The sequence below is a fragment of the Protopterus annectens genome, chromosome 14.part0 (assembly GCF_019279795.1).
Source record: "Protopterus annectens isolate FY-2018-M chromosome 14.part0, PAN1.0, whole genome shotgun sequence".
NCBI classification, from domain to species: Eukaryota; Metazoa; Chordata; order Ceratodontiformes; family Protopteridae; genus Protopterus; species Protopterus annectens.
The window spans coordinates 400,115,979-400,142,049 of record NC_056748.1 but is presented as its reverse complement, the minus strand read 5'-3'; the positions used below and the strand labels follow the sequence as shown (position 1 = coordinate 400,142,049).

At 35.8% G+C, this 26,071-nt stretch overlaps 1 protein-coding gene across 5 annotated transcripts in view; it reads left to right on the top strand.

The window, feature by feature from the left end:
* Nucleotides 1-26,071, top strand: part of PTPRE (protein tyrosine phosphatase receptor type E) — a 2,530,882-nt gene that overhangs the window by 1,371,053 nt on the left and 1,133,758 nt on the right. Inside the window, exon 1 of one of the 5 annotated variants that reach the window (XM_044056173.1) lies at nt 965-1,050. The exons of the other annotated variants lie outside the window; for them this stretch is intronic. The gene's annotated coding sequence lies outside the window, so the exon portion shown is untranslated. Of the gene's footprint in view, nt 1-964; nt 1,051-26,071 lie in introns of those variants that run through there. 5 annotated transcript variants of the gene reach the window in all.

Below are 26,071 nucleotides of genomic sequence, written 5' to 3'. Positions count from 1 at the left end.
AAGTGACTCTCGATCTTAGCAAAGTGCCGAGTCGGAGCCGAGGATCGGCTCCGAACCCATCAAGCAAGAATGAAGGCGAGATTGACAACTTAACATCTGTACTTTACTTGAATAAATGCTGAATAACTACATGTACAGTTTTCCAAATTTTTTAATAGAATACTAGGTAAAGGAGAATTCTATTTGTCAATCAGTTGTAGTCTGTGAAATAACCAGGCATCAAAGTGGCTTAGTCAGTAAAAGTTCTGCCTTACAGACCTTATCGATCCCACTAGAGTTTGGAGTTCAGTCCTGAACTCTGGTTAATATCATTTTAGAATCTGCATATTCAGAATATTCTTGAACTGCTCTTATTTCTTTTCATGTGCTAAAGGCACACTAGATAAGTATTAAACATCTTAACTTGTCCTTATAGACTTTATGTACATTTGAACATGCAATCTGTAAGGACAGTTTAGAATTGCCTTGACCTTGAGGCCATGGTTGTGGTTGAAAAAAGTCCTGGAAGCAGTATGCAATGTATATATAAAAAATGCCAAAGAATTTAATTGCTGGTGAGCAAACTGTTCCAGAGCAAAATCAGTGCAGGAAAACTGGTTTCTATGTGGAACTTTACTTGCACTGCACTTTATACATGTTAAATGTGAAATGAAACATAATGCAATGTCCATTGAAAAGGACATAAAGCATCTTCATATTACTGGTCAAAGTGCTCGCTATTGGACTGTTTATAGTAGATGTTTAATTTAAAAGTTACGAGGTTTAAAATGAGTTTACATAGTTAGGCATGTAAGGCATATTATCCAGCATATTAAACCTGCACATATTCATTGCTTTGGATAATAATCCAGCTCCTTCAGTGTTAAAGCAGTTTTTGCAGGGATAAAGAAAAGGTAACAGAAATAAACTGTGATTCCTCTGTTTTTCCACATATAGAGAGGTTAGCAATCACTATGGTAACATTTAAAAATGGTGCAGAAGCAAATTCTCTTAGCAACTCACAAAGAGATTTGAGCTTCCTCTCATTCAACAGTGAGCATATAAAGCACAGTAAGTTCATTTTTAATTATTGTAATCATATTCAGCCGTAATGTACAATAATAATAATAACTTCGTATTTTTCTTTTTAGCTTCTGAACGGTCATGTTTTAGTGTATACCTGTATATGTGCTTGTTTGTTTGGACCTTGAGATTCAAGGACAAGTTTGGTAGAAAGAGATATTTGGATAAATTAGAAGTCATTGCTTTATTTGAATCTGGTCCTTACATTGTAATGATTTCTGATACATTTTGAAAATTAAATGGTATGACTATAATTTAGTGCACCTTTCAGTAACTGCAAAAAAAATTCCATTTATCTTGTCTTGATGAATCATTGCCAATCATTTTCCCCAAACTAGTGGAATAAGAAATTTTGCAGCAACCATCATTTTAAGAGATAGTAAATAAAATGGAACACAAATTATGATTTTCTTTAAATGAATTAAGGGTTCATAAAATCTTTGATTAGTTTCATATGCTAAGCAGTGCTACAAAGAAATGTAGAATGTTCTTGAGAAGAAAAAGAGCAGAGAGGGCTGAGGAAAGCGAGAGGCTCTCGGTAAATGTCCAGCCTCCTACAAGCATATTGTTCTGGTATACTGCATGAGGCTGCATTTTATATCTAAATGGTTGTTGTCAGGGTTCCCCAGAGATACATTTACATGTTGATCAGTGTGCAGAAAGTAAAACAAACTGAGGTGAGTGGTCAGTCTGCATTCGGGATAAGTAACTGCTGTGATTTGTACGAGAATGTGTTTCATGTAAAGGAACAAATCATTCTGTTATAGTACTTGCTGTAAAGAGAATTATGCTATCCCCGTGCAGTGATAAAAAATGGTTTGGGTGAGAAGCAAGAACATTGTGCGGATGTGGTGCAGTTCAGACATCAGTAACTGAGAATCTTAAACAGTATTAGAATTTGTAGTATTAACAAAAAGTCAAAGGAATAGGAAGGAGATAGCTGTTCTGATTCTAGCTAGGAACACACATTTGTTAAGTCAATTTATATTTATTTATTTATGCAACCAAATTTTATTGGAGGTTTATAGTATGATGGTGCCAACACTGACAGCAGCAGTGCTCTGCTCATATGTAGGACAGTTCTCTGGATTTTCAAAATACAAAGGTAGTTTTAACCAGCTGTCTTCCTTCCCATTATAGCCCATGTGATTAGTTTCTGGATATATTATTGCAGTAGTAAACACATGAATATGGTGAGCGCAATTAATTTAAGAAACTAAATTATTTTGTTGCTGTGTTTAAGACTTCTGTTTCGTATTTGTAATAAACACACTAGAACACTGAGCAAGACAAGACAGGGATCTCAAAAATGTTAATATTGCTAAGCTGCATTCAGCACTAGTCCTTTGTTAGAATGTCAAATGTACAGGGCAATCACTTTTAGCTGTACAGTTCTGTAAATATCAAGATTAAATATGTATAATCTTGATAATGAAACTCAAGATGCTGTGTAACACTGTCTTCTGGGGAATGTAGAACACCGTTTCCAGTGAAGGGTTATAAATACAGAAACATGGTACACTGGCAAATATATTAAAATATTGAATTGCAAATGAAAAGGCAGAAAGGTGTGTGTGTGTGTGCGTGTGTGCGTGTGTGCGTGTGTGTGTGTGTGTGTGTGTGTGTGTGTGTGTGTGTGTGTGTGTGTGTGTGTGCTTGTACATAATCTCTCTCTCTCTCTCTCTCTGTATGTGTATGTCTGTTGGCATGCAGCAAGCTCAGCACTGGCAGAGGCATAATTTAAACAAAAATGTAGAGTAAAGAAAATAGCAGTGTCCAGCTATAACACTATTAAAACTTTCATTGCTATGTACTGGCTTAGTATATAAAGGCACAATGAATTAATGTAACTGATATACCATCTACTGTACCTAAGACAAGAAATGGATGACCACTTGTAGTTCTAAAGTATATTGGGATATGTGAAGTAAATGCTTGCATTCATTCTGGAAATATGTTTCTTGAAAAGTACAGTGTGTCAAAACTTGCTTGATTGTATGCATTAGGTGTTTTTGATATTACTTTTAAAAAAAGAAGGAAACAGAGGTCGGCAATAAAGTGCTAAGGGCCATAAAATAATTTCTTTTGTCTGAAAATCTTTTCACAGGATGTAATGCAGTTTCTGTGAGACTTTATCCAGATAATTCGGGGTTGTAGTTCTATAATTCTCCTAGATCTCCAAGTATTTGAATAAAGGTATTTACTTTGAGTACGAATATGCATGTGTGTGCATCTATTCTTCATGGTAGCCGATCATTTCAAGAAAAAAAGTTACTTTCTAGTTCTATGACATCTGCTGCAATCGCCTTTGATTCTTAAATAGGTCTCTGTAGGCAATTGCTTTCCACACGATCTTGGGTGTTAATTAATTTATATTTGTTTGTTGGAGTAAGTGCACTGATCCAAATGGACCATTTTTGGACCAGCCCAGTGGTTACAGAACCAAAAGAAAAAGCATACAATAAAAAAAAAATAACAGTAAGCAGTTAAACTTCGGATTACAAAAAGCCTGCATGTTATACATAATACATGAACATAGTTTTCATTGCATGAGAAGTTGGTGTATACAGTATGGGAAACATCAATAGTAGGGAATACTATCTATTTAATTTTAATTTTTTTGTGCACAGTCTTTGAAGAAAATGGTACAAAATGCTACAGAATGCTGTAGAAAAGATAAAAATGTTTACAATTTACATAAGTTATACAAGGGATAGGAACGAAAAATCTGAAGGAAATTAGAAGATAGAAAGAGACAAGTTAAGAAACTAATGTGCAGAAGTTTGTAGAAAATGGAGTAATGAGTAGGAAAAGTTAGAAAAAAAGTATATTAAGTAGTGGAAGAGCCTTGAAAACAGGTACACTTAGCCTCATGCACTAAATAGTTCAATGGAATCATAGTACTTCCAAGGCAAAGAAGTCATAATACCATTTCTGTGGTGCTATTAATCATCTAGATAGTGTACCTTCTGTTTCCTTAAGGGCTTCCTTAAGGACAAAGCAGATTAGGCCAGGGATGAATTAGGGAATGCTTATCCATTCATCCAAGTTAGTCCTGAATGATGTGAGGGTGTTATTTTGTTTAACATATGACAGCATCTTATTCTGGAGTTGGGCTAAACATTGATTGTTAAATGTGTCCAGTGAGTATAGTTTTATTTATAGTTTGGCTGAAATTTAAATTCTTAGCTCTAACGTTAGAGTGTTAGTGGAGCTGTCTGTCTTTTTAAGATGCAAACAATCAAGGAGGGCTGGGTCCTTTTAATGCAAAGCAAGACAAAAATCTGAAAGTAAGAGTCAGTATAAGACCAAAGTAAAGGAATAGGACTTCAAGCCTTTGCTGATATTCAGGAGTCCTTAGACCAGTGAATAGTCAGGAGTCCTTAGACCAGTGATCTTTTTGGGTTAACAATTGTTGCAGCCTTTCTAGATGTGCAGTGTGCCTGGACAGGTACACAGCAAAGTGGGCCTTGTAACCTGTAAATGTAATAAAAAAAAGAGTGCAGTGGAATAACATCTTCCACCCTGGACAGTACTAAGGATAAATGGTGGTCAAAAGACAGGGAGTTGTCCAATAATGTGCCAATATTCCTGATTTATAGTATTTGGTGATGGAAGTAAACTCAGCTGTTAGATGAAAATGAGAGGTTTTTTTTTTCCCAGATCTAACAGTGCTTCACTTTACTTGCATTTAATTTTAACCATTGTTCAGTGCGCCATTGGTTTGTGAGGCTTAGTTCTTGCTATAGTACCACCATATCAGTGGTTGACTGATCAATAACATCTAACTTGTAGCCATCAACAAACTTTGCTGGCCGTAAATCTGGATTTGCAATTTGTAACTCACAGTAATGTATGCCAAGTAGGATGGGTTGTAGAACAAATATATATTAGTACTTCCTTACTTTTCAGGGGTGGTACCTGCTATGTAACTATGAGTTCTATCTCTGTGCACCTGTCTACATACAGTCCGTGTGAAGGTCTCTCAACTAACTTATCATGCCAGAATGGGTGTGGGGGATGATCTTGAAAGCCTTGATCAGATTAACATAAGCTCTGTAGACTGAGTTACCACGGTCCACGGTCCACAGCCACAGTGAACTTCTGAAAAAAGTTAAGCAAGTTACGTAAACAAGATCTTCCTTTGACAAAGCCAGACTGCAGAGGGTCTAGTTGGATGATTTCTAAACACCTTTATTAAATAATCACTTACAACATAGGCACGCATACATTAATAGAAAACAAAACAGATCATATTAACATTTTTTTTCTGTTTATATGTATTATACATTACCTATATTTGCTTTCTTTATACAACTGTCATTCAGTCAAGCATTAAATCAATTGCTCAAGTCAGGCCTTCATTTAAATCTCACTCCTCCTCCTGAACATTATTCTGCATGTATTGTTCCCACAAATTCCATTCATTTCAAGATATGTTGATCCTTCCCTTTTTAAAGATCCCTCTTTCAGGTCTTTCATCTGTTTTACATTATTTCATATTTCAGATGCAGTTGGTTTATATTTTGCTTTCCATTTTATTATTCAATACCTAAAATACAGTTGGTATCTATTTTGCTATCCATTTTGTAGTAATTATTGTTTTTTGGCAGCCAAAGGAATTAAACTTAATAAAGCTTGACTATGTCTGGGCAATTCAGATGATGCATCGCTGCCCAAAACAATAATTTCCTCATTTACATCTTTTTTACTCCCTCAGTATTTCTGACAGAGTACGATGTTGGGAATTTTTTAAATCTGCCAGTTCATTACACTCCAAAAATATGTCCCCAGTTACCCTTTTCATTCCCATCATACCTCAAGCATTTGCTATCTACCTGAGAAAAAAATCATTTCCTATGTAAACACTTCCAAGCAAACATTTTATAACTTCTGGACTTTGTTGTATACTTGGGAGCTATACATATGTTCTCCATTTTCCCGTGTAAATTGCTTTTCCAGTCTCTCCTCCTAATGTTTTTAATCTCCTCTGATTGTTTCTTATAGTTATTATGCAATTTTATATATGCCCTGCTAATTATCCCCTTTTATATTTTTGATATCACAGTTTATTAAGTCCAAAGTAATACCTTGCAGAGTAGATTAGTCAGCCCTATAGATCTATAGGTCTCTTGGTCTGTATGAAGGTACATCACACCAATATTTCTCCGTACTTCATGAATATGCCCTGTGGTTAAGCTCAGGTTAAACATATTCAGGACGGGTTCACCAAAGGCATGTTTAAAAGTATATATTTTTCATCCAGGTAAGTGGTCTGGTACCACTGGGGTGGTGTTTTCTGGCATTTGATAGTGTAAGAACACATTATCCCAAGGTCTTTTAGGTTGTCAGGGATTCTGGAATTTGCATGATATCAATCACTGTTCCCTGGGTAAAGTGCTCATTGAAAGTATATGCAACAATATTTGCTATCTCTGAGGTCAGAATGATTGTTGCCATTTTTGTAACTGGGTATTGTTTCTTAGTTATCTGAATTGGGTATTGTTTCTTAGTTATCTGAACTGGGTATTGTTTTATAATCTGAAATGGGCATTGTTTCTTAGTAGTCTGAATTAATTAAAGATGAATATATATTTGTCCTTGGCTATCAATGCTAGTTTCAATTCATGCTTAGCTTTGCATTCCCAAATGAAACTTTTATTGAGTCATGACCAACTCATGGTGATACTATGGACTGTTTTCATTAATAAGGTATGGGAGAAGATTGCCAACTATTTCCCCAGGCAGATCCTCAAGGCAACCCTAATCCAGTCCCTGCTATCACATATGCACTCCTTACCTGTATGCCAATGAAATAACACCAGCTGAAGGTATACATGTTTTAATATGCTATTGCCTAGCTACTAGAATTGCATGTCATGTGGTACACACCTTTCTGTAGGTTGTGTTACTAAACTCCATGAAGTCTTTACTCAGACATCTATAATATCCGTATTGTGTATTGGGCATCTTGATGCACATCCAAATGATGCGAATGTATGGATCTCAAACACAATAAAGGCACAAGATAAAACACTGTAGTACTGTATGGGTGTACAAATGCATATATGTCAACTGAAAAAGTTTTACTAATTCTGAATGTATTTCTTAAAACCCAAGCCAGCTGAGATTTCCTATACTAATGCAAATGAATAACTAAGTACTGATATTTAAGTATTTCAGTGTAAATTGATGTAAACTATTTGCATAAATATCTGTTTGAATGCTTGTTGTAGATACAGAGGGAGAAATAAATCAATTAATTAGCAAGAACAGACTTAATGCCAAGCTTTGAAAGTTTTTTTTTTTTTAATTCAGTTGCATAATTGCATTTATTGATGGGCATCTTAAGGTAATTTGTTCTAAAAATTATTTATAAAAGCTAAATGGAAGGCTGTTTCCTTGAAGGAAGTGATATAGTCCATTTGTACAAAATAATACAGACAATCTGAAATGTGCCAACTTCTGAAATATTTAAATAAAGCAAAGACAGTTTCACTTCAATGATTATGCAAATCAAACTAGTTAAAATGATATCAAGCCAGTCAGAGTAATCCTATAGAAATGGGACCAGTGGCATGTACACTTGCATGCTGAATACTAGATGAAGAAGATGCCTAACAGATTAATCAAGAAGTTGAATTCTGACAATGTACATGAAAAGAGAGTTAAGAGAAACAGGACAGCTGTGATAAAAAATGTACTTTCACTGAGATTGTAGAAAGTAAAAGTGAAATAATTAATTCCACATACCATTTGTACTTATTTTATTTGACTACAAGGCTGCATATATGGGAAAGAATGTTTCTTCCTCCTGACTTTTTAGATGACCGCTATGATTAGAAATGGAAAGTGATTTTTCTTCATATCTTGATCATATTTATAGTACTGATATAACTTTCTGCTCTAACTAGTTAGTTGGTATTATTTACAAAATTGTTCTATCCCAAAATAGTCTAAATGAGGTTATCATGCTGATTTTAATTCTAGTATACTTCATGACTGTTTTATTTTGAACGTACCTTCTCGGTTGCCTTTGGCATCATTTTTAATATCCTAGCTCGTGATTCATACCTATATATCTGTGACTATTACCTCCTTTCAATGTTTTGCATGTGCTCCTATGTTCAGTAAAATTTGTAAGTCTTTTCTTATCTACATTGTATAATGTTCCTGTACTCACTGGATCCCTCACTAAAAATGGTTTTACCTTGTAGAGCCATCTTAAAACACAAAACTGTAAATAAGTAAATAAATGTGCAAGCAAAAAATATCTGTGATATTGAATGCTGCAAAATTTGAGTAAGCCTCCATTCCCAGGCATACCACCAGGTCTTATGGCCCTAATGGAAGAAAGAAAAAGCAAGGTGACGTGCATTTTGCTGCACGGACTTTTTAATGAATGAGACATTTGAAATAAAATGGACACCAGGATATAGGAACCAGTCAGAGAAATTCCTGAAGAAGGTAATGAATGAATTATAAGATATATCAGCAAGTGAATTTTTACAGAAAATGAAATTTCATGCAGACATAATGCTACAGAAGCCATTAGAGGTCTGAACAGCACAAAAATACCTAACACTGGAGGCAAAAGTTTCTCATGCAACCAAATCTAATCGTATAGAGGCTGTCAGTGAAACTTGCTCTGTACCTACTGCACAGGATAAAGACCCCACACATAAAATTACTTGTACTGAGGCACTTATAGGTAACCTTCCTAAAACACTATGACCTCCTGCAATGCAAAATCAACAAAAGGGTCCTCAGCCATTACATAAACACTCTGTTAAAACATCACCCAGAGTTGCATAGACTGTATCTAAAGCCTCTACTGTTAAGCCCTTAAGGCAAACCAGTGCACAACCCAATTTCTTGATCATTGTTTCTTTGTTTAGTAAGGCACACCAATATCCTTCTCACCAGACTGAGTAAGGAGAAATTTACAGTTAGCTGCCTTTCTGGGGCTATGATCAATCAAGCCACACAGGCACTCGGGTCATTGAGCCACAGGTAGTAGTATGACTCTGTCATGGGTGTTAATGACCGAAGACATACCTCCCTTGACTGAAGTGAGACACGATTGAACCCACTGATTATGTGCGTCTCAGGCAGGTATGAGTCTAGCACTCGGGTATGAGTCTAGCACTCAGCAGTACACTACCTTCTACAAGGATGATGCCACATTACCAACAGAAAATGATTGATTTTAACAATTGGCTTAGCTTCTGGTGTCAATTCAGGGATATGATATTTGATGGCCTGGAAAGACATGCTTGATAAACCACTCTGCATTGACAGGGATGGTCTGCACTTATATTCAAAAGGCTTTAGGATACTGCAAAGAAATTTTCCACCTGCATACTGCCTTTTTTAGGCAATGCAAGACTGATAAATACTCCCAACTTAAGTGAACCTACAAAGGACTATCTGAAAGTGATATTCCTCAGAGCTAGAAGTCTTAAAAGAAACTCGACTCCCTGGAAGCCTTCCTATCCCTGGAGAGTATAGACATCTGCGTAGTAATGTGGACATGGTTTAAAGTCATAGAGACTACCTCGGCAGTGCAGGGTTGCACTGCCTTTCCCATCTTTAGACCAACTACTGCACAGGAGGAAACTAAAGGTGGAGGAGGTTCAGTCTATATTAAAAACAACCTGACATCCAGACTAGTTAAAGTGCATGACCCACTGGATCTCAGATATGTGCAACCCACAATAAACAGAGTCTTGTAAAATATCCTTGCAAACTATAGGTACCCCTCCATGTCCCAGAAAACCCATACTAAATATCTCAGTGTACTAGAGTCCCTTACCATTCAACCCAATACAGATTTCATGGGGTGATCTCAACTACCCCTCTATAGATTGAGAATCCTACATCAATTCTAATGCACAAGCCCAGTGTTTCCTAAACGTTATTAATAGCAACATTCTGGAACAGTTGGTCCATTCTCCTACCAGGGTTGCAAGCATCCTTGACCACCACCTCACAAATATGGAGTAGCGATATTTCTCACTCAATGTAATGTCCTTGCTCATCAGATATGACCACAAGGCAGTATTGCCTGAAATAAAAATTAAATACCGGGACCTAGTGAAACCAAAAATCTTTAGGAATTATTCCAAAGCTAACCTCTGTCTACTAAACACCTTGGCTAAATTCCAAGCACCCCCAAACTCAGTAAACACCATAGCATATGCTGAGCTATTTACAAAATCCCTGTACAGCTATATTGATAAATGTATAGAGTGAGCTGTGCCCACTCATATAAAGAATAAGGTAAACTCGAAAGACAAACCATGCCAATGGAATCACAATATCAATCAGTTGTAGAATAAAAGAAAAAAATATTGACCAAGTGTGGGAGGAACAAAGCCCAACATTCTAAAACAAAATATGACCAATCTAAACAGGCAGCTAAGAGGGTTAATTAATACTTCAAAGTCTAAATTTGAAGAAAAAATAACTTGTCAGGTAAAAGACAGCCACAAAACATTCACAGTTATGCCCATAATCTCAAGGGAAATATGCAGCCATGCTGAGATCTTATTGTAAATGGCATCACCACACTTAACCAGACACCATTGCCAACCTTTTGGCTGAAAGGTTCAGCTCAAATTTCTCCCCTAAACCCCACCCCCCAGATAGTCAAAAAGAAATACAGAATACCATGATCTGGCCAACTATTACTGGGAACAGGTCTTCAATGTAATTTCCAAGGCCAAAAACACTGTATCAATGAGCCCTAATAATGTCCTGGGATGCTTACTAAATAAACTGAAACATGACTTCTCTAGTCCACTTGAATCACTTTTCAACTAGAGCCTGCAGTCAGGTTTTGTGACCAAGGAGTAGAATATGGCTACAGTCATTCCCTGCACAAAGGAGGTCCAACCACCAATCTGGGTAACTACTGGCTCATTACATCTGAATAGCCTCATATGTAAGGCCATGGAAAGAATCATCAGACATGACAAATGAGGACATACGTAACCTACAAATGATGGACTCCACGAAAGGTAATGCCTATTAAATCTGATGGGTTCCCTATTAGATGAACAAATGCTTAAAATATTGAGTACGATATGCTCAACAGCTTTTAAGAGAATGTTCATCTAAGCAAAACCCAAGTATTGTCGAAACAAGGAGTTGCGAAAAAGTTATAGCTGGCCAGCCATTAGGAAGCCAACGGCTGATGTCAGAACATTCATCTTGTCTAGCCATTCTTACAGTTCTCCACTGTGGTGCTGTCTCGTCATTCACCCTGTGTAGTGTTATGACAGTCCTCCACTGTGGTGTGATCTCGGAGTTGGTATATTTAAGTGGGGGGCTACTTGTTTGTTGATTTGTTTTTGTTTTTTTGTTTGTTTGTTTTTTTTTTGGGGGGGGTTTAATGGTGTACAGTACATTTTAGCCATCAGCCATTGGCTTCCTGATGGCTGGCCAACTATAACTTTTTGAAACTCCTTGTTTTGACATTATGGGGTTTTGCTTAGATAAAATTTCACTTAAAAGCTGTTGAGCATGTCATACTTGACATTTTAAGCATTCATTCATCTACTATAGACCCAATCTGATGGACTTTTTTGAGAGGGTCACCAAAGCACTGGATGAAGGTAAGACTGTGGACACAGCTTACCTCAACCTGGCCAAGACTTTTGATATAATACCCCACTTAAGTATTATAGACAAGCTCACTAATTTAGGTTTAAACCCTTTTATCTCCCATTGGATATCCAAGTGGCTCACTGATAGGACCCAGTGGGATAAAAAAGATGAGGCCACCTGCACCAAAAAGTCAGTCACTAGCGGACTCCCCCAAGGCTCAGTACTGGGCCTGGTCCTTTTGCCATCTTTCTTTTTGAAGTGGAAGCAAATGCTGAATGTTTATGGCTGTCTATGTTTGCAGATGTTTGTGAGCCTGGGGGTTATCATAGACTTCCCTGAAGACACTAGCATTCCTCAAGAAGGTCTATCTATGACAATAAATGGTGCCAAAGCCATAATTTTAAACTTTAATGCTAAGAAATGCACAATTGTTGTCTTTGAGAAGTCGACCATCACAGCTAATTACCATGTTGATAATATGACCCTAAGAGTTGATCCACTGATTGTCTATTACCCAGTTTAAGAGCTCCCTAACCAGTGGATAGGGAATAGCAAATTTACACCAGGCCTAGCACCCATGTCCCTTATGGACAGAGGTAGCTTATAAATGCCTGGCCGTCAGTGCCCTTTTTTGGATACAAGATGTCATTATTCTTTCTGGAAACTTGGCTAGGCTTAGAAATGCCTCCTGGAAGTTAGCCTAGTAACAGTCTATGAACTGTCTGTAAAGCAGGGACAAGCATGACAGCGCTTTGTGTGACATACACGAGTAGCATTTGCTAGTGGAGTAGCAGTGCTTTCCAGTTATCTAAGAAACAAAATATCAGTTGAGATCTTAAAACCTGTCTGAAAAGATCAGGTATTCAAACCTTATGATTTTCATAAAGAATCATAGAACCTTTTCAAGTTCGCTCAGGTTGCTTATCTGAAAACTGCAGAATGCATTACAGTATTTGAAAATGGTTTGGATCATTGCAGCTCAAGATGATGCAAATATTTTTGTCCTTTAGAATTAGATGCACTTCCAAATATAATCCCATGACAATGTTTAATTTGCTAAACAATGTACAATATGGTAAAACCAAACACAGCAAAATAATTAAAAATCAAACTTTAGAATTATCATAAAACGTGAAAGAGCATCTCATCTGTGTATCATTCAAAGTTGCATTATATAACCAACCAAATAGATATATATTATAAAAATAGATCATTTCCAATTAATTATGCCTAAACAAAATACTGAAACCATAGGAAAAATCCAGAAAGATCTATAAAGTGCAAGGAATTACAAGAAAAAAATAAAACGTTCTATGCAATACAATGAATAATAAACCTAGAGAAAGTTTTAAAAAACAATCACTCTAAAGCATACACACTGTTAAAACTGGATATATGTGTTTAAATATATGCACAAATAAAGAAAAAAAATATATATATAAATATATATTTGTGTGTGTGTGTGTGTGTGTGTGTGTGTGTGTGTGTGTGTGTGTGTGTATATATATATATATATATATATATATATATATATATATATATATATATATATATATACATACATACACACAAATGTATATTTATATACACACACACACAGTGTGTGTGTGTGTGTGTGTGTGTGTGTGTGTGTGTGTGTGTGTGTGTGTATATATATATATATATATATATATATATATATATATATATATATATATAAAATGTACATAATAGCCACCAAAACCTAACTTATTGGTCTGACACTCTTTCCCTTCTTTGCCCCAGTCAGTCTTGAGTGGCCAGTAACATAACTAAGCATTTTTACTTCTGTTTTCAGTATCTTACATTATTAAATGTAGTGGTGTTCCTCCCCTTTTCTGATTATTTTTATTTCTATGCATTTACTTCACATCATATACCTCACTTTTTTAATTTCCTTCTTTACACCTTCAATCAGCAGACCCTTAAACCTTTTTTAGCCTATTTTTTGTGGTTATTCTAGTTACCCATCTATTCTATATAAGCTTGTCTATCACTTACTCAGAATTCATTTCTTTTATGTATTGTTGCTTCACCAGAATGTGGTCATTCAGTTATATCCTAGTTATTTTCCAATAAACTTTATTTAATGCCCTAGCATCAAAAATGGCTTGAGACTGCCAGGTGTAGTGGAACTTTTTTATAAAAAGTTTATCTTGCTGTATATTTGTTTGTATTCCAGGTTCCCAAAAGGCTATCTTATGGCTAAAGACCCACAAATTATGGCTGGTTGTTGCTTTTCATTACACAGCAGGGATAGCAACCCAGTTTTGTGAACCTTGACTCTAGATGAGTGTCACTGTTAAAGTTACACCCTGATCCCATATGCAAAAATGTGTTGTGGATGGATGGATTGATGCAGATTTTCATCTATACCCTCCAGCATTTGTCTGTTTTGTTTTTTTCAGATTAAGATGGTTTATGTTATATTTTAAATTATTATTTTTTGGTAGACTACAGATGTCTAGTACAAGGTATTTGAGAAAAATGAGGGAAAAGGATTATGCCATTTTGCAGCATTTGAATACTTCCCGAATTATTGACTTTCTCTTAGTGACGTTAGATTAAGGGCATCATTTTATTCTGTACTTGAGCTAATCATAGGTTTCTCCATGGCATTCTGAAGGTGGGGACTTTCCATTTGTAAGAAACCATCATTATAATTGTGACTCAATATAAGTACAAATCCAGTTGCCTAAATGCACACATGTATCATCTCTTTTTATAAAATTTCTCACAGTATTTCAATGTATGTTGGGAGTGGTAAAATTAGTTTTTACCATAGTAATTTGATAACTAACTTTGAAGGTTTAATAATGTATTTGAATCATAGAGTTATAAAGCATGTGAATAATGGAACAGCAGGCTTTGAGAAAAGCATATTTTATCCTATTAAAGGAAAACTCCACCTTAGAACTCAAAAAACATATTTTTCAGTATATCTTTGTTTTTGAGATATTTTAATGCCTCATCACCCCAAGTGCTTCTTTTACAATTTTAATGTGTTTCTCTCAAAATGGCGGATGATGGGGCCTGCCTTGGTAACATGATCTTGTTTTCTTGCTTTCATTCCTTCTTCCTAGAATACATTTCAAGTCCTCTTTATATGACTAATGCTATACATAAGGAAGTGGTGCTTTTTTTTCATGCCATTAACACTGAATGGCAGGACTGTGAAGCACTGTCATCTAAACACACCTGCAACAGAGCTGCTTCTATGTTTACCTGACTGAGCCTCATTTATATGTCTGTCAGAGCTTGTTCTATAGTATAAATAGCTCCTCATTTATATGTCTGTCAGAGCTTGTTCTATAGTATAAATAGCTGTTGGCTACTAGCAGCAAACGAAAGTAGATAAATAACAGGTTTTTGTAAGAGGAGTCTTTTGTAGTCCTAAAAGATTTGACAAACCGTCTTCCACACTCTCATGCTGAGTTGTGAAAACTCTCACTGCAGTAAATGATCCTTGCTGTACATTTACAAGTGACAAGCAGTAGGACTCTAAACATAGTCTGCCTGGTACTTCCCAATGCCTTCAGTAGGAGAGTTTTTCTCTCTCATGAATGATGTAGACTTAAAATGTGCTTTACTAATTCCTCAATTATTTCTGTCATGTTCACCCTCATTTTTTCTGTTTCATATTTATTTATGATTTGGTAACCAGGAAAGTGAACTGGTCCCAGGACCCTTTTCAGCCACAACATAGGCTACGTTAGCAAATGTAATAGCAATTATTAAATGTGCTTAGCAATACAAAGAAAAAAATACTGACATAAAGACATTGACCAAGACTGCATGTGCAACACACAGCCAATGTGTTACAGTGATCAAGTAAATCACTGAGCAACATTTACTAGAATGTATACATTAATAATTTTATTTATTTATTTATCTTTTTAACATTTGTTGACCGGGTGTGTCCAACTGAGCTCAAGCACTTTTTCAGCAGAGGCCTGGGAAGAAAAGCTCTAAAGTTGTACAAAGCAATTAACATATCAATAGAGGTATTTAAGTAGATACAGATTACATAACAGTTTAACAGATTAAACAGTACTATAAACAAAAGGATAATAGCAATAAACGTATAGTAAGTAATATGTTACCGTTTAAAAAAATTTGCTAATATAAGGTTCAGTAAGCAGAGTATAGCAAAAACTTAGGAAGTTTAATAAAAAGTTTGCTAGTCAGGGTTCAGTGAGCACAGTATAGCTAAGAAGCATAGGTTGTAAGTTGTTCTTGCTAAGTATTATGAGTTCATTAGACAGTACTATAAATGTAGGTAGTGGTCAGGGAGGGTGCATACAATGGCACGTCCAGTGTTTTTAAAGTAGTCTTTGGTGGCTAACTTAAATTGTTTGGGGTTAGTCAAGTTCCTAAAAAATAATGCTTAACTATACTATGTTTATTACAAATAATTCATTATATGCACACATATTGGGCACATGCGCACAAACACACACACACACACACACACACACACACACACACACACACACATATATGTATCTACTTTGTTTCATTGAATCTCATTTCACTGAATTTCATTTCACTCCGACCACATCACTGAAAACACAAATTACTTAAAACTAATTTCACTGAATCTCATTTCACTGAACTGAACTTAGTATATATGGCACTGTGTAGAGTACTGTAATGCAAGTAAAAGGTATATGCCCTTTTCCCCACTGTAGTGTGATCCTGGAGCTAGTATATATAGTTGGGGGGGTGGGAGGCACAGCCCCCCACATTAGGTGGCGTGGGGGGCATATTCCCCCCACCTTGTTTTGTTTTATATTGTATTTTACCATAAACTTCAAAACAATACATTTTAAATAATAGATATGCATAGTTGCAACACCAATGACTAACTCTCTCCAGAAGACAATATCTACTCAAACTAAGTGGGGGGCTTCGCTAAAATATTTTCTGACTTTTCTTAAATGTCACAGAAATCTTTAATACTACATTTAAGTTATCTTAACATATAAAACTGTTATAAATAGCATTTAAAGCTTAGCATTTCAATACAGTGTTGCTGCTTATATAAATTTGTCAGAAGAGTTGACACTTAAACACCTTACTGATCTAATTGCTTTGTTTTGCTATGAAAGGGGAGTGTTACTTTCTCCCCTCCCTCTACAATAAAAACAGTGGAAAACAGTTCCACAGCTTTCTGCCTTTTTTATATCAGCTGCTGTGTTCCTGACATTAGCAGGATTAATTGCCTATCTAAGAGCGATAGCAGTACCTGACAGGGTAAACTACAGATTTAACTGTGTCTATGATATGTCATACAGGTGGAGACAGATTTCTCTGGAAAGTATGTGAGAAGTTGAGTTTAAAAAAAAAAGGTAGGTGGGCTTTCCCTTCCTTTGACTCCAATGCAAGGAAATAGAAGTTTTAAAAAGTACAAGCAGGTTCTGGGTACCTACACAATGCTGGAACCATATTGCAGGGAGAAAAGAAAGCTTATGATTGAGTTAAACTGTATGAGACAGTGGAGTTTTCATTTAAGGAATTACTTCCTTAGTGTTTTTTAAAAGAAGTACACACAAATTATTTATTTTGAAAATTTAGTTACTAAAAAGTCCACATGGGCAGGATAAACGTAATGGTTTTATTATAATCAGCAAAGCTAGTCCTAGCCCAGTCTGATCTTTTTGGCCCTAACCGGCCTGCTTCTAGGCTGTGACAGGATTATTCTGCTCATGCAAGCTACATTGTTTACCTGAGAGATCTTATAAGAAAGTGCAATGTATTGTCCTGTTTGAAGTGTTTGTTTTGCAGCAGCAACAGGTCTCATTAGTGGAGCAGACTGCATTTTCTGTCACGCACTATACTAGAGGCTAGCCTAATGTTAGTAATCGTGCAGTATCACAATACTTGAATGTCTCAGTTAGCTGCTTATACGCTCATAGTAGTCAGCTGCTACTGCTGAGTGCTTAACAGGGTTCTCAATCTGAAACTGAGGCTGGATTTTTGCTTACTGCATAAGACAGGGTTTAATTTGAAAACTGAGGGTGGGATTGTAAAGTCTCCTGCTTCTGTTGCTGATGTAGAATTTATGATTTATTGCTAATTGATTTCCTTATAAAATTAACCTAGGAATAGTCAGCCATGGCTACTATAAAAACAAACAATAGTAAGCTCAATAAATAAGGAAATAACATGATGTGAGGGGTCTATACTACAGCATTGAATGGGCTGTTAACCAAACACCCTTTTACTGGCACACATTACATGAAATATAAAAACCCCAAATGGACACAAAAGCAAATTTTTTTCGCAGGGGAAAGAATTGCTTGGCCATCATCGGGGATTTGCCCTTTCCTCCACTGTAGTGCTATCTTGGAGTTGGTATATTTAGTTGGGGGGTGTTCGGGTTGAAACCCCCCACTTCGTACAGTCTGAATTTTTTTTTTATTTGCAAAGCAATTTTTTTCCCCTGGGAAAAAATTTGCTTTTGTGTTTTTTGTATTTCGCTTAATATGTGTCAGTAAAAGGGTGTTCGGTAAACGGCCTGTTCGATGCCGTAATATAGATGCAACATGAGTTCACTAAGACTTGTGACAGAATGTCACCAGTTCAGTGATAGGGCACATAAATACTTGCTACAGTTGCAGATATAAGCAAAATAATTGCAGATAAGTGAAATATGAGGTGTGCGTGCATGTGTTTTCAGTGGAGGGAGACGGAGGGGAATAACAAAGTGATTCCACCTGACGAAAAGAAGAAAAGCAGTAACGTAAGCAATTTAACTTATAACGGTATTGCAGGGATACCACAGTTTGTCAGCTACAGAATGGATGTTGGGTTAGTGGGGGGGGGGGCAAAAAAAAGAAACTTAAAAATAGAAAATGTCTGGACTAGGGTGGAGTTTTGGGTGTAAGTCTATTGTGGAAAGTCAAACAAGTTATGCAGATATTGTATGTTTTCCCTACATCTATGTACATTTTCTTAAGGCATTCTGATTTTTTTCCCTTCTGCTAAAACATACCACTTAGTGGCTACAATAAATTATTCTAAAATACAGTTTTTACTTTTGTTCATCTGTCATGAGGTATGGATGAAAATGGCCTGCAAGCAATAGTATACTTAAAAGGGGTGGCAAATGTTTAGGTATAACTACTTCTGAAAGTTTAAAGACAAACTGAAATAAATAGCAGCACTTTAAAACCTTGACAACGTAGCGGACAGTTCAAGCAGTCACTCCAATGCAACATCAAGACCATAAACAAATCAAGTAAAAAACAAAATACATTTAATGTAGAAACACTTTGAATTAAGCAATCACAAAGCTTTTTGTTGATTTAAGTAAAATGAGGAAGTTGTTTTACTTAAATCAACGAAAAGCTTTGTGATTGCTTAATTCAACATGTTTCTACATTAAATGTATTTTGTTTTTTACTCGACTTGTTTACGGTCTTGGTGTTGCACTGGAGTGACTGCTTGAACTGTCCGCTACTTCTTAAAGTTTAGTTTTAAGTGGGGTGGCATGTGAGTAAGCAATGCAGTTACTATGGAGAGGCCTGAGATGACGGTGATAATTATTTAGCATTTTAAGGTTGTCTGACACTTTTTTGTTTTCTGGAATTTCACTGACTGTATTAGTCTACGAAAAAGAACAAGGGACTCCATTTCAGAGCAGGTTTGGGAGACGACTGAAAATAAAGGAAGGAAGAAAATAGCAATAAGACATGAGAATATATACTGGAGTTCAGAAAGTATTCATGATGTTTTTGACCCTCCGTCTTCTCATAATTATCAAGCCCATCTTCACTTACTCATTTGTTCTACACTTCCTTGCATCCATGGATATTGGGTGCGGGAGGCAATAACTGGGCAATGTAATGAGTCAGAAGATTTTGCCAGGTTTCAAGTTTCAAGAGCTTACTTCAGAGTAGCACTGACTATTTGGCATTGTATGCAGCATCTCCCAAAGATACTGGCTTGCACACAGTACTTACTAAAATAGATCAAAGGTCTGCTTCTGTTTTAACATATTATATTGCAGAATGTCAGCTAATAAAGATATTTTTTGGTTTTAGTATACTATAACAACATATATTCCTGATATCTAATGTGAAATAATCTTAAGTACAGAAAGCCAACAAGTATGCTGGTATGGGTGGGGATGAGGTGCTATGTGAAGGGTCAGCAAAGGGGCCCACCAAAATGGTCTAAATTGGACCCAACAATTGCTATGGCTGGCCATGATTATCATGTTAACTATTTCATTCCTGAAGTAAGTGTCAAAAAACTCCCAAACCCATTAAAAAAAACTGTTTGTTTTATTTTGCTCCATTATGGAGAAATTTGGCAGGCCGACAGAAACTTGAAATAAAGAAAGTGTGTGCGAGACTTACATGACCCCTGTCTGATCCCACTGGATTAAGTACTCCACAGTAAGGCTGCTACAATCATTCTTATCTCTTTCATCTGGAAACTGAAGTAACTAGAAATCAGAAACTAGCTCTTTTACAAAACCATATGAAACATGTCAGGGGCACAGAGGATCACATCTCTAATTTATCTGCATGATGGCTGGCAGCAGAGATGTGCTGAAATCAAAACAGAATTTCCACAAAAAAACTTTTCAATGCTCATTGTGACTTTCCAGCCTGAAAGAATACATAATCAACACTTCTTTTCTGTTTATTGTAAAGTTAACATATATAAAACATTTATTTTCCTAATTGGAGGTTGTTGCTCGTGGATGCAGAAGCCAAGCAAAAATGGTGTTCATTTTATTTTTTTTCTGGCATTTTTATATTACTCGCACACCAAAGCATACAAGTAACATTACTGAACATCAGTCTTTTATATGCTGGAGAAATAGAAAACTTGTTAATCTCAGTATCAAAAAACTGGATATTATTTTCAGAAACTTTTCCTAAAAAATGTAAAAAAAAAAAAAAAAAAAAAGGTTGCAAAATTTAAATAAAACAGAAATTTATCAAACTGTGCCAGTTTGTCAGTGCAAACAGGAAAGATAAATTGCATAGATAAAACAAGTGTAAAACCTCTCTCCACAGAAGAATTAACTACAAAATGCATTCTGTCTCTCATTCATCCAACATAAGGATAACAAAAAATAGGACTATCTCTATACCTCTGGCAATACATGAAACAATGATGTACATTTTCCTAAGGGGAAAAAATGCTGTTTGAAATAACTGGCTCTAGTAAACTTCAAAACAAATTTAAATAAATGTCAAAGTGATATTTGGAGAATTGTAAATAGTCATGCTTCATGTATATGCCAGTTGCTTATGGTATGACTATATAAATCGTTAATATCGTTTGTTGTTAGTTATAGTTAACTGTTCAAGAAAAAGCCATGAATCTGTAAAAAAATAAATAAACATGACCCTTGTACTAACCTATGAGTTATCTGTCTATAAATACTGCTAGAAGTTCTGTTTTAGGGAATTGTGTAAAAATAACAGGTCTTAGAGGTAGTTTCACTATGGACTCGAATAGTTTGGATATTCCAATGAGAATTTGGCATTTGGGGGGTTCCTAACATCTTTACTGTCTGATTTATATATATATTTATATTTATATATATATATATATATATATATATATATATATATATATATATATACACACACACGCACAATAATAATTAAATACATTTTACAGAGTGAATTGTCTAAGCAAGCAGTAATTACTGACAGGTTGGATATTACATGGAAATAATGGATCACCCAGGTGTTTTGTGAAGCCAGAGGCAGATAATCTCTCCCATATGGAAAGTCCATTATTTCATTTTGATGAACATCCTGGAAGGCATTATTGCATTTAGAAAATTAATTATTTAAGTAATATTGTATTTTTTATATTTGATGTATAACCGTTCCTCTTTCTAATGAGGAAGTATTTAACATCCAAAATATGAGTAATGTATGTATTTAATGTCTTACACACAGTCTTACATAGATGAGTGTGCATATGCACACTATGTAGAGTCAGAAAAGCACACATGGTCATAAAAATTAATACAGAAAGTCACAAAGGTGTATACACACTCACACTCACAAATCCGCTTAAGACCCACATTAGTGAGCAGAAAGGAATAGCGGCTACAGTAATTGACTTCATTCACAGCACATAGATTTCAAGCTATGAGCAGGCACAGTTGTGTTCTACTTGGCTGTCCTGGCATATTACCTCACCACTTTTGAACATCAGGAATTCATCAGAGTTCACTGATTCTGCAAGCCCATTTTGTAGCAGCTTTTAAAGACACCCATTGATCAGAACAACACGTCACATCTGCCCACTCGATGTTGTGCTAAGTGTATTACAGCTTTCAAAGTTGTAAAACATTGCCTATATTCTTTTATTTAATAACTGATAGTACATGGAGCAGATAATTCTCCATGCTGTATAAGGAATGGGTGTCTTCAGTAATCATTTTTTATTATGTATTCTCAATATGGATGTCAATATTCACATTCATTTCTTAACTTCACTCAAGGTGACTTTATTCACACATAAGCACTTGTGAAGAAAGTCAACACAAGACGGTTCTGATGGAAGGCTTTAATATCTGCTTTATCATGGTTGAATCTCAAATGGTTTAACACATTGTTCTCAGTGCTTGTTAAACAGTAATGTTCTTACATTTGGCACGCAAGCTGTTTCAAAGGCTGCAGTAGCATGTTTTTGAGAGTTGCCCAGTGATTAGTTCCATGCATCAGATAACAAGGATTTAACTTTCTATTAATCATATTTAGCTCAATTAATATGTTTTCTAAACTGGCTCTTTTTGCAGGAATAAGTGTAAAACCTTTCTTTAAGAAAGGCTGTTCTGAAAGTGTAATTTTTTATGCAGCTGTTAGTAATCTATCATCCACAAATAACAATAATATATTAAATTTGTATTTCCCAACCAGCCTTAACTCCTGAAATATTTTGATTTCAGTTGTTGCTGAAGCTAAAAGTTCCATTGTTAAATTAAATAATAATATTGATAATGGGAAGCCTTGTTGTGTGCCCTCTAAATGTCAATAGTTTGTTATAAGCTAAAGTTAAAATTAACTTCCACTGAATTATTTGAACAAGATTTTAATTAACTGCACGAAATTGTGAGGGGAAATTAAATTCATCTAAAACTTTAAAATAATATTCCCACTTACTCTATGCCTTTTCTGTGTCTGCACTCATTAATACAGTTTCTAATTTTGTTGCTATTGGCACAGTGTAATACAGTTAAATCACAGTTTATTAATTCTGAAATATGTTGCTTTATTCTGTCTGTATAAACAGAATAAAAACATTATAATCTATGTTCAAAATTGGTATGATCTGTAGTTGGAGCAACCCATGGAATCCTTTTGTTTAAAATTGGTGCTACTAATACATATGCTTTACTGATTAGTGAGTATAAAATTACAGGAATGTAATAAGGAAAAAAAAATGTTTGCGCATATGTGTGCAAGCAGGTATTTGTGTGCTTTTATGTGTGTGTGTTTATGGAAGCGAGAGAGAATGCTGACTACAACAGGCATTACATGACCACAGAGCCATTAAACATTTAAGTATAAAACTCAAGCCTGACATTGACTAATTTTTATCTCTAGTGGTTTTTCACAAAATGAACCATTCTACTAGGTACACTATACAGCATAATCAGTGACAGTAAAGATACGATAAGATATTCATTCTATCTTGCTCTTTTAAAAATAGCGGCTCTCCAATAAAACTTAACTTTTTAGACAAGTTACCCACTTTCATATCTAAATGTTTAGTCACACTGCAGTGTTTAGGGTAAACCTTTTTTTTTTCATCTTACCTTTAAGCATCTATTGCAAGACCACCAGTTATTGGAGAGCCCACATTCTACCTCTCAATAGCCATCTTGGGATTAGTGCTTCTGTTTCTCCTGGTGAGAGAAGGAGTACAGTGACATTATTTCTTGGAGACTACTGATTACCAGAAAGCTTAATAACTGCTTTATAGGTGACAGCCTGAAGTATGCGCTTATATTCTGATCCTGGTGAGAGTAGGAGCAGAGTGCATTGATTCCTGACTATTTCTGGTTGGAGAGTGTCTGTGCTTAACGTACCTGATTGGTTTGGTTGCTATTTGAGGCATCTACCAGAAAAAGGTTACAAGCCTACAGACCCTTGCATCACCTGGGACAAGACTGTGAATCACCAAACAGACTGTGGCCTGCTTCTCTTCTTGGGATTGGTGCTAATACTTTGCTTCTGGTGAGAGATGAAACAAAGGAGTATTGTATCCCAACAAAGTGAAGCTGTGGAGAGACCAGCATTAGTAGAAGCCAGGCTGTAACTATTCATGTGACTCCCCTCTTTACATCATTCTTCACAATCTAATTCTTCGTTTTTCAGTAAATACTGCTTGATTTCTTTCTTCAGAGTATCTGCCCAAATACTTCATCCTTAAATTTTCAAGGTCTACATATTAGTTTCCCCTCAAGTGTTTGGCAGACTCACTTGAATGACATTTTTCCTGTAAAAGCACAATTGAAATTTCTCCACTATCTAGCTGCACACAGGACAACTAGTTTGCATTGACAAGCACTGTCCACATAGCTGTAAACCTGATACTCCTGACAGTGACAGATATTCTCACTCCAACAGTCTAATCAATAAAAAAGGGTCTGTTGTCATGGATATCAACTTTCCTACAGTCTCTGTTACCGGCTTGGTGGATATGGGCATCCTGAGGCAATGTAAAAGTTGCCTCATATTTAATGACAACCAGTTTATTCTCAAACAAACTGATACAGTATGTGAGAGATGTATTTACACAACATCACTGGAGGCAAAGCTCTCACATAAAAGTACTCCTAATGTCAGTAAGGTTGTCAGTAGTACACATGCTTCACCTATCACACACAGTTCAAAGCAGACATATAAACCCAAAAATACTGAGGTACTTAGATGTAACCTTCCTAAACCACAAAGACCTAGACAAAGTACACATAAGAAATACCCTCAGCAGCCCCAAACACACTCTTTCAAAGCAACACCCACATCAACACATAGAGCTACATCTCATGGAGCCTCTACCTCTAAGCCCATAAGGCAAGTCACCATACAATTCAACATGCTAGTCATTGGAGACTCCATTGTGAGACACACTGATGCCCCTCTCACCAGGTTGAGTAAGGAGAAAGTTGCGGTCAGTTGCTTATCAGGGGCTAGGATCTGCCACATTATGCATGCACTCAGGTCATTAGATTACAATTACCAATATGACTCAGTCATAGTCCATGTGGGAGTACATGACCTGAGACGTACCTCCCTAGAATATATGAAGATAGACACCCTAGAGATTTCAGAACATGCGTCTCAGGCTGGTATGAGCCTAGCAATGAGCAGCATTTTACCTTTTCCAAGGATGATGCTACAATACAAACAAAAGATAATTAACTTTAATAATTGGCTTAGTATCTGGTATCATTCTAAGGGGGTACAATATTTGTCAGCAGGGAAGGAGATTGTCAGCAGATATATATGTGCAGGATTTGAAAACAAGGTGTAATATGTTAAGTTATTTAAGTGTGGTCCTTAATGAAGTTTTTGTGACCACACTAAACAGGACTGAAGTTTTATATATTGTAGTAATATCTTGTATAATATTAGTACTTTTTTATAGTATAATTAATTAGTATTTAGGTAAGAACTTGTACATGTGTAGTTTATTTATAACATTTAACAAATTTTAATATAATTTAAAGTAAATGGAAAATTAGTGTAGGATCGCTTAGCATTTTAGATTAGTGTGTATTTTCAAGTATCTAGTGATGTCAGTATTCTTTGATTGGGTGCAGCTAATTAATTAATTAAGACTGAGAGTGCTTATAAACTGTGAATTTGGTTGAAAAAAGTTGTCTGATGAAGTCTGGTGAAGCTACCAGACGAAAAGCACTTCATGTTATTGTCTTTTAGTAAAAGTTTTTAGTTTCGTGGTATTTCGAGCCTTTGTGGTGTTTTATTGTGGATTAAACAAGTTTTTTTGTTGCTGTTGTATGGTCAACAGACCATGCTGCTTTGACAGGGATGTCTGCACCTCTCCCATCTAGGCTTTTGAATATTAGCTAAATCATATGATTTTTTTTTTTATTCATTTGGATGCAATGAGTCATCTCGGGTATATAGATTCAAGGAAGTAACTATAACTACTTCGAGTGTGTGAGTGTGTGAGTGTGTGTGTGTGTGTGTGTGTGTGTGTGTGTGTGAGTGTGTGAGTGTGCACGTGCCTGTGTGCATGTTTTTATTTCTGTGTATATTTGTGCATACATGTGCATGAATTTGTGTGTGCATCAGTATGTGCATCTGAATCTGTGTCTGTGTGTGAGTGTACATATTATATACTTGTGTACCTTATATTTTGTATG